This window comes from Somniosus microcephalus, chromosome 2, assembly GCF_052327205.1.
Source record: "Somniosus microcephalus isolate GS21.2 chromosome 2, FLI_Smic_1.0, whole genome shotgun sequence".
Classification (NCBI taxonomy): domain Eukaryota; kingdom Metazoa; phylum Chordata; class Chondrichthyes; order Squaliformes; family Somniosidae; genus Somniosus; species Somniosus microcephalus.
In genome coordinates this window covers 161148708-161158500 of record NC_140988.1, presented here as the reverse complement: position 1 = coordinate 161158500, position 9793 = coordinate 161148708, and the positions used below count along the sequence as shown (strand labels likewise).

The following is a 9793-nucleotide window of genomic DNA, read 5'->3' as shown; positions in this document are numbered from 1 at the left end:
GGGAAGGGGTGCGCGGGGGGGGGGGGGAAGGGGTGCGCGGGGGGGGGGGGAAGGGGTGCGCGGGGGGGGGGGGGGGAAGGGGTGCGCGGGGGGGGGGGGAAGGGGTGCGCGGGGGGGGGGGGGAAGGGGTGCGCGGGGGGGGGGGGGGAAGGGGTGCGCGGGGGGGGGGGGGAAGGGTGTGCGCGGGGGGGGGGGAAGGGGTGCGCGGGGGGGGGGGGGAAGGGGTGCGCGGGGGGGGGGGGAAGGGGTGCGCGGGGGGGGGGGGAAGGGGTGCGCGGGGGGGGAAGGGGTGCGCGGGGGGGGGAAGGGGTGCGCGGGGGGGGGGAAGGGGTGCGCGGGGGGGGGAAGGGGTGCGCGGGGGGGGAAGGGGTGCGCGGGGGGGGGAAGGGGTGCGCGGGGGGGGGAAGGGGGTGCGCGGGGGGGGGAAGGGGTGCGCGGGGGGGGGAAGGGGTGCGCGGGGGGGGGAAGGGGTGCGCGGGGGGGGGAAGGGGTGCGCGGGGGGGGAAGGGGTGCGCGGGGGGGGGGAAGGGGTGCGCGGGGGGGGGAAGGGGTGCGCGGGGGGGGGAAGGGGGTGCGCGGGGGGGGGAAGGGGTGCGCGGGGGGGGGGAAGGGGTGCGCGGGGGGGGGGGGAAGGGGTGCGCGGGGGGGGGGAAGGGGTGCGCGGGGGGGGGGAAGGGGTGCGCGGGGGGGGGGAAGGGGTGCGCGGGGGGGGGAAGGGGTGCGCGGGGGGGGGGAAGGGGTGCGCGGGGGGGGGGAAGGGGTGCGCGGGGGGGGGAAGGGGTGCGCGGGGGGGGGGGAAGGGGTGCGCGGGGGGGGGAAGGGGTGCGCGGGGGGGGGGGAAGGGGTGCGCGGGGGGGGGAAGGGGTGCGCGGGGGGGGGGGAAGGGGTGCGCGGGGGGGGAAGGGGTGCGCGGGGGGGGGGAAGGGGTGCGCGGGGGGGGGGAAGGGGTGCGCGGGGGGGGGGGGAAGGGGTGCGCGGGGGGGGGGGAAGGGGTGCGCGGGGGGGGGGGGAAGGGGTGCGCGGGGGGGGGGAAGGGGTGCGCGGGGGGGGGGGAAGGGGTGCGCGGGGGGGGGGGAAGGGGTGCGCGGGGGGGGGGGAAGGGGTGCGCGGGGGGGGGGGAAGGGGTGCGGGGGGGGGGGGGAAGGGGTGCGCGGGGGGGGGGGGAAGGGGTGCGCGGGGGGGGGGAAGGGGTGCGCGGGGGGGGGGGGGGGAAGGGGTGCGCGGGGGGGGGGGAAGGGGTGCGCGGGGGGGGGGAAGGGGTGCGCGGGGGGGGGGAAGGGGTGCGCGGGGGGGGGGGAAGGGGTGCGCGGGGGGGGGGAAGGGGTGCGCGGGGGGGGGAAGGGGTGCGCGGGGGGGGGGGAAGGGGTGCGCGGGGGGGGGGGGGAAGGGGTGCGCGGGGGGGGGGGAAGGGGTGCGCGGGGGGGGGGAAGGGGTGCGCGGGGGGGGGGGAAGGGGTGCGCGGGGGGGGGGAAGGGGTGCGCGGGGGGGGGGAAGGGGTGCGCGGGGGGGGGGGGAAGGGGTGCGCGGGGGGGGGGGAAGGGGTGCGCGGGGGGGGGGAAGGGGTGCGCGGGGGGGGGAAGGGGTGCGCGGGGGGGGGGAAGGGTGTGCGCGGGGGGGGGGAAGGGGTGCGGGCGGGGGGGGAAGGGGTGCGCGGGGGGGGGAAGGGGTGCGCGGGGGGGGGGAAGGGGTGCGCGGGGGGGTGAAGGGGTGCGCGGGGGGGGGTGAAGGGGTGCGCGGGGGGGGGTGAAGGGGTGCGCGGGGGGGGGTGAAGGGGTGCGCGGGGGGGGTGAAGGGGTGCGCGGGGGGGTGAAGGGGTGCGCGGGGGGGTGAAGGGGTGCGCGGGGGGGGAGGGAAGGGGTGCGCGGGGGGGGAGGGAAGGGGTGCGCGGGGGGGGAGGGAAGGGGTGCGCGGGGGGGGAGGGAAGGGGTGCGCGGGGGGGGGAAGGGTGCGCGGGGGGGGGAAGGGGTGCGCGGGGGGGGGAAGGGGTGCGCGGGGGGGGGGGCGGGAAGGGGTGCGCGGGGGGGGAAGGGGTGCGCGGGGGGGGAAGGGGTGCGCGGGGGGGGGTGAAGGGGTGCGCGGGGGGGGTGAAGGGGTGCGCGGGGGGGGGGTGAAGGGGTGCGCGGGGGGGGTGAAGGGGTGCGCGGGGGGGGTGAAGGGGTGCGCGGGGGGGGTGAAGGGGTGCGCGGGGGGGGTGAAGGGGTGCGCGGGGGGGGGAGGGAAGGGGTGCGCGGAGGGGGGAGGGAAGGGGTGCGCGGGGGGGGGAGGGAAGGGGTGCGCGGGGGGGGGGGGAGGGAAGGGGTGCGCGGGGGGGGGGAGGGGGGGAAAGCGGTGCGCGGGGGTGGGGGAAGGGGTGCGCGGGGGGGGGGGAAGGGGTGCGCGGGGGGGGTGGGAAGGTGTGCGCGGGGGGGTGGGAAGGGGTGCGCGGTGGGGGGGGAAGGGGGGGGGGGAAGGGGTGCGCAAGGGGTGCGCGGGAGGGGGGGGAAGGGGTGCGCGGGAGGGGGGGGGGAAGGGGTGCGCGGGAGGGGGGGGAAGGGGTGCGCGGGAGGGGGAAGGGAAGGGGTGCGCGGGAGGGGGAAGGGAAGGGGTGTGTGGAAGGGTGGGTTCGGGGGAAGGGGGTGTGGGAGGGGGGGTGGGGAAGGGGGGAGCCAGCAGACCCTCTCCCCTCTGCCAGTGTTGAGAGTTGCGCTGCCGGCGGCGGTTGGAGAAGGTTAGGCCCCGGGGCCTCGGACACCCGCACTGACATGGCCCAGCCGAGCCCAGCGCCCCGGGCAGCCCAAGCTCCGCAGCCGCAGGCCACAAAGCACCCGAGCCCAGCACCGGCGACGGCTCCGCGGAGCTCCGTACCGCCCCGCCAGCCTTTACAAAGATGGCAGCGGTGGCTACGCTCGGCTCAGGCCCGCCCCGCCAGCCTTTACAAAGATGGCGGCGATCGCGGGCTGCTTGTTGAGCGGGACGGGAGGTGCCTTGCTCGGGCGTGGCTGGGGAGGAGAGGCCGAGGCTTCGAGGCCTGCAGGCGGGGTAACCCTGGAAGGTTGCGGCGCCCCATGGAGGTAGCGAGTCAAGAGGGGGAAAAAAAAGGGTGAAAGGTAGGAAAATTAATGAGGTTAGAGAAAATATTTACACATTAATTAACTTTTTTTAAAAACAATTTAATTGTGTTTTAAAAGCAATTTTTTTTTGCTGGAAATCTAGATTTGAAAATAAACACGCAGAAAGTGGGAAAAATAAATGAATCGTTAGGAATCAAGATGGCGGCCACTCACCTCAGCTCAGGATTAGGCCCGCTCACACACGCAATGAAACGCCCCCCGTGACACACCGATTGGTCAACCATCAGGTTAATCCCCTGTACGATTGGTCAACCATTGCATCACTCAACGCTAATGAGCGGAATGTTGCCGTTTTTTTAACCTTTTTTGTGTAGTCGGAACAATTTTTGTCTGCCCAAAAAGTAAATACGCCTATTAGAGTCCCCTAATGATAAGCTTTCTTTTGATATAACATATGTGTAGGTACGCTCTATAACTTTTGATTGTACAGACAGACAGACAGACAGACAAACAGACCAACCAACCAACCGTTATATATATATATATAAATAAATAAATAAATAAAAGAAGATAGATATAGATATGGTCTATTATTAAAGGCCATTCAATGCAAAACAATTTTTGGTTATAAATACTTTTTTACAATTTAACTAGGTTGTCCAGCATGGCTACTTACACCATACTACTGAATATGAATGAGAAGAATTCCTATGCTTAAGTCTTTATGTCATTTGTATCTGTGTAACATATTGGTGATACCCATAGAAACCAGCTGGGAGTTCTGACAAGCACAAGGCACATCAGACAATTGTGTTCAGCATCTGGAACATGCTAGCATCGGCAACCAGAGTTGAGTTTCACACCACAAGGGTTAAATGCTTCCTGTCCATAGTTTTAGCAATAAAGTCAGCACAGGTATAAAATTGAAGATCCCTGTTGCTCCCAAACAGGTTATTAAATGGCTAGGTATTCAAAGATTTTGCTCAAAATTATTTGTCTAATAGTATTTCTCACTGTGAATCAAAAGCGGTGTTTGACATGAGTTTTACCACAAGATATCAAAAATGAGATGAATAATCATTAGGATCAGGCCCATTTCTAATCTAGAAATATCAGAAGTTACTCTATAATGGAAGTCTAGCTCTGTTTCACAATGATTGAATAGTTATATTAGTCTGGTTGCAGATTGGCAACAGTCTTAAATCCAGATATTCAAATTCTTTTGTCCAAGATTTCCCAGTCAACCTAGTTCTGGTGAGTTGTTTTTATTCACTGTTAATAAGAGTGATAGTGAAGCTGGGCTTCAACTTTACTTCATGCAAACATAACTTACAAATATACATGATGAAACAGTTTTCATAGCATACATACAAGATATGGAATTTTTCACATGCAAGGTGAGATAACTCAATTGGAACTACTTTCACTCAAGCCACTGGTAGCTGGGGGAAAAAGTAAAATGGCTGTGTGCTATGAGCAGCAGCAAGTGCCAGCTCTAACCAGAATAACTCAGCCAATAACTGCCACTGAGCTTTTTGTGGTGTCCATAATACAAGGCACATTTGGTGTCACTTTGTCTTTCCAGCTAATGTCCAAAATTCTCTTTACATGGTACATTCCAAAACCATCCAGTTTTTACATCTGTGCATTTACAAGGGTCCAAGCGTCAGTACTATACAGAAATGCTGACTGAAGTCTAGCTTCATCCACCCATCACATCTCTGCTCCTCCACAGTGGTTTCCATAATCTGTCAAAACACTTCAAATAGTAATGGCATTTATAAACTTATTAAAAGTAAAAGAATAGCTAGAGAGTAGAATCACTCAGGGATGAAGGAAGGAGTCCAATTGTGGAGGTATTGCAAAGGTATTCAATTGCTGAGATATTAAATAAATATTTTGCATCCATTTTTACAAATGTAGATATATTAGAGAGTGTGAAGCAATTATTAGAAATAACTGTAGGAAAGAAATTGGTTCTTAAAATATTAGCAGAACTCAGTGAAAATGTCACTGGACTCATGACATGCATCCTAGGCTGTTGAAGGAACTGAGAGAGGAGATAACAGGTTCTGACCACAATTTTTCCAAGTGTCTTTAGATATGATAATAGTGCCGGGGACTGGAGGGTAGCCAATGTAACAGCTCTGCTCAAGAAGGGAGAGAAGGATAAACCATGTAATTGTAGACCAGTTAGTCGAACATCAGTTGTGGGCAGCTGAATAGAAATTTGATTATTTCATGTCAATCAAAGGATTGGGCTAATGGAGAAGGGTTGATAAAGGTTTGCCCTAAGGTTTAGTGTTAGGTTCACTTTTGCTCTTAATTATACAGGTATAGATATCTATGCACACACAAATATATCTATAAATGATTTGGACTTGAGCATCAGTCACATGAGAAAAATAAACAAATTTGCATTCATATAGCACTTTGTGCTCTTAGGACATCCCAAAGTGCTTCATAACCAATGAAGTACCAAAATTTGCCGAGGACAAAGGTTAGCAGAATGGACAAACAGATGGCAAATGTAATTTAACATCGACATTTGCAAGATAATATTCCTTGTTCTCCTCCCAAAATATGAGAGTATACATTAAATGAAAAAAAGTGTCAATGAACAGAGAGACTTAAAGGTTCAAATACATAACTCCTTGAAAGTGTGAGTACAGTGCGAGTACAGGTAGATAAAACTATCAAAAAGGTCAGTAGTATTTGGAGTTTTATACGAGCATAGACTTCAAGAAAAAGATGAGAAATTTGTACTAGACAATAGTTATAGTACTGTGCCATTTTAGGTGCCCATCATAGAAAAACTTGCATTTATATACAGTAATGTCTTTCACAATCTCAGGATGTCTCAAAATGCTTTACAGCCAATTAAGTACTTTTGAAGTGGAGTCACTCTTGTATAGGGCAGCCTGTCAGTCAAGTTGTACACAGTAAAGTCACACAAGCAACAATTAAATAAATGACCAGATAATCGGTTTTTAATTATGTTAGTTGAGGGATAAGTTTTGGCCAGGATACTGGTAGAGATGAAAAATTATATTTGAGGATAAGTGGGACTATTGCCACTAGAGCAGAGAAGGCCAAAAGGAGATTTAACAAAAGTTATGAAAATTATGAAGGGTTTTGATGGGGTGAATAGGGAAATTTCCTGTGATTGGAGAGTTTATGACCTGGAATTTGCGGTGGGTAATAACAGCAAATGAACAGCATTCACCGTTATTACCCCATTGAAACTGACCGCAACTTCAGTATGTAGCACATGCGCATCTAAACATGGGAATGCTGAAGTTGCGGTCAGTCACTGCACCGAAACAGGCTGCGCTGTAGCCCCTCCCCCATGGCCAGCAATCAGTGAAACTGACGAAAACTTGGGCTTTTCCGCGGTAATATCTGTTAAATACCCCATTAATGTAAGGCCTTGTTGGATTAGGTGCAACTGGGTTTTAACAGCGTATTGACAAACGTTATGGCCCTGAAAAACTAATTTAAATTTTGTGGAGTGTCAAATGTCTCCATTATGATAAGTACAATTTTTAAGCAACTTAAATTATATTTATTTAAAAAGTTTGTTCATATTTATTTCAGGTTTACCTAATCCCCATGCGAGAGCCCCAATCTTTGTTTTGCTCGCTAACATTTATAACAAAGTGGAGATAAAAGCAGCTTTTCATTTCTTGCTTCCCTGTCTGAAAATTCTGTATTGTGATTGGCCGCTTAGACAGCTTGTGATGTCACAGCAGAGTGCGCTAGGGATTCCCCATTATATTGCGTTGAAATCACTTGCGTGTTGAAAAAGGCAAACTTCTCGCCACAGAGATCATGGGATCTTTGTGTGCAGCTTTCTTTCGGGCCAGCAGCGAACACCTTTGCTTCTCTGGTGAGTGCAAATTCCGGATCAATGACGAGGAGTCATCAATTTAAAATTGCCATTTAGATTGAAGAGAAGGGTTCGGTATGGAAATTCATCCATTGCTTCAATCACCTCCTCTAATATTTTAATAAAGTGATTCAGCATATTTGGTGATTTGGTTTTATAAAAGTGGAGTACATTGTAGAAGCCAATTGGCTTGTGGAATGCAAAAAACAGTAAATAATTATTTTCAAAAGCAGCAATTAAGTGACAATTAAAGATAAAAAGATGTGTTTAATTGGCCGCAATATTCCTGAACTGGTAAAGAGAAAAGGAACAAGGTTTCATTACTCCCCGTTCGTATATGTAGGTGTCAAACAAGGGCAGGTTCTAGCACAACTGCTGTATATTTCCCTTTCCCTTCTTCCATCGACCAATAAACTGCCAACATTCACTGGATGAGTTCACCAGTGAAGAATGACCACTTGGGCAAAGTATTGCAGTTCAGTTCCATCGGTACCACTACATGAACCTTCAGGAAGGATGAAGTGAAAAAGAATGTGTATGGCGGAGGTTAGTTTAAAAGGGCATTGGCTAGGCACATGCATGTGCATTAGTCACATAATACCAGAGTATCGATTTCAGAAATAACACTCCACAAATAAGCCATGATATTCAGAACAATCATGGGAAATAATATACATCACACCCATTCAATCAAAATATAATTGTTAATACTTCAATATAATAGCCCACTAATGATTGTAAATGTTATGTATGACACCAGGCATCAAAAATGATCTAAAATAGAAAAGTGCCTGGAATTCAATATATAATAGCCTTTCCACCATCTACAAGGCACAAGTAAGGAGTGTGATGGAACACTCTCCACTTGCCTGGATGAGTGCAGCTCCAACAACACTCAAGAAGCTCGACACCATCCAGGACAAAGCAGTCCACTTGCTTGACACCCCATCCACCACCTTAAACATTCATTCATTCACTCCACCACCAGCGTACTGTGGCTGCAGTGTGCATCATCTACAGGATGCACTGCAGCAACTTGCCAAGGCTTCTTCGGCAGCACCTCCCAAACCCGCGACCTCTTCCACCTAGAAGGACAAGGGCAACAGACGCATGGAAACACCACCACCTCCAAGTCACACACCATCCTGCCTTGGAAATATATCGCCAATCCTTCATTGTCCCTGGGTCAAAATCCTGGAACTCCCTACCCAACAACACTGTGGGAGTACTTTCACCACACAGACTGCAGCAGTTCAAGGCAGGGGTTCACCACCACCTTCTCAAGGGCAATTAAAGATGGGCAATAAATGCTGGCCTTGCCAGCGACGCCCACATCCCATAAACAAATAAAAAAATACATTGACTGGATTCAAATGTTATTTTCGTGTTTCGATGACACTGATCATCTGAACTGTTTTGATGACATTATTGCCTTCTAATTTCCAGGTATCAGTTATTTACAAGACATTTCAGTGCTTTGTGTTCTGAAGGCATCTCTATTCCCAAACCTACTTAAATGGTTTATGAAAACCACTGGAGGCCGAATTACAATCTCATATCCTTCCGTTCCAAATATTTATATCCTGCGGGTTTCCTACTGTTTAGTACAAAATAATTCATTTTCTAAAAACAATTAGATAAGAAACTGAAGGCATTTAATGTACAGCAACGACTGAAACTGCATTGTTTTCAAAAGTATATTCTGCTGTTTGTTTTCACTAGTTTAGATGCTAGATCATTGAACATGAAGCGCCGCGGCGTAGAAGAATCATATTTGCGTTGGCGATGACCGTGTAGATGGTCATGATTTGCATTGTACCGCAGCAGATCACGTTTCATTTCACTACTTTACAGCAGATTACCCACCGAGAACAAACTCGCGCGAATGAAGATTGATTATTTGTGTGGAGCACTTGGCGGCGATACGCCGTCATTGAACTCCAGAGAGTGGACGCCAATCGCTGGTCTCGGTAGATTGTCCTCGGCTCAGCTTTGCGCTGCAGCACGAGGATCCAATTGGCTGCCTCGTGACTATCGGAAAAAACAAGTAGATTTCTACTGCCTCCGAGACTGAGAGAGAGTCAGGTCTTGGCGCCAACACAACTTCACACATAAATCAAACCCTTTGTCCAAAAAATGAGTAGCTTCGCTTTTGGCTTTGAACTAAAGCCTCTCTCTCACCCACGGTGCCCGGGTTGCAGAAACAAAGCTGCTCCAGCGGAGCACCGAGCCACACTCAGCCCGCCGAGCACGACCCGTTACACGCTGTGCAGCCACTCAAAGTACTCACTCCGTGCAGCAGAGGCTTCCCCCAAAACGCACCGCCTCAGATTCCCTTCAACTAAAAGAGAAACGACATGAGTCTGCCTCTCGCGCCATTTTATCTCCCGTTTCCCGGGGAGCAGTTGCGGCCGGATTCGTTCTCTGCCCCTCGCCGCCTCCCTCCGGTCCCCGCCCACAGCAGGCGGCCTGGCGACACTCCATCGCCCAACATCTGAGCCAGGGGGCAGAGAGGATCGACGCACATGGAAACCCCCCGACCCGACCCGACCCGACCCGACCCGTTCCGTTAGAATGTAATTCCAAATGTTAACAGATGCAGCAATGCAGCAGCCGCACTTTCACAGGAATTTATAATTGAGAGGAATCCAACAACTAGTTGCACTCTTTGATCGGCGCAGGGATACCATTCTGCATACCTTCCATGACTCCGAGTTGTCACTTTCCCGTGGCGAGACGTGTGTGTTTATTTCATATATTTATACACACAATACAACTTCGCAGGGCGGGATAGGATCAATGATCAACGTGTACAAAACGCATTTAAGAGTGTGCATTGTAGAAAAACAATCGG

General features: G+C 53.5%; 1 protein-coding gene across 1 annotated transcript in view; it reads right to left on the bottom strand.

Annotated features, from left to right (window-relative positions):
• The window catches only part of znf518b (zinc finger protein 518B), a 44947-nt gene extending 35501 nt beyond the window's left edge, over nucleotides 1–9446 (bottom strand). The window contains exon 1 of the mRNA XM_085965234.1: nucleotides 9230–9446. The gene's annotated coding sequence lies outside the window, so the exon portion shown is untranslated. The remainder of the gene's footprint in view (nucleotides 1–9229) is intronic.
• Nucleotides 9447–9793: the final 347 nt, after the last annotated feature.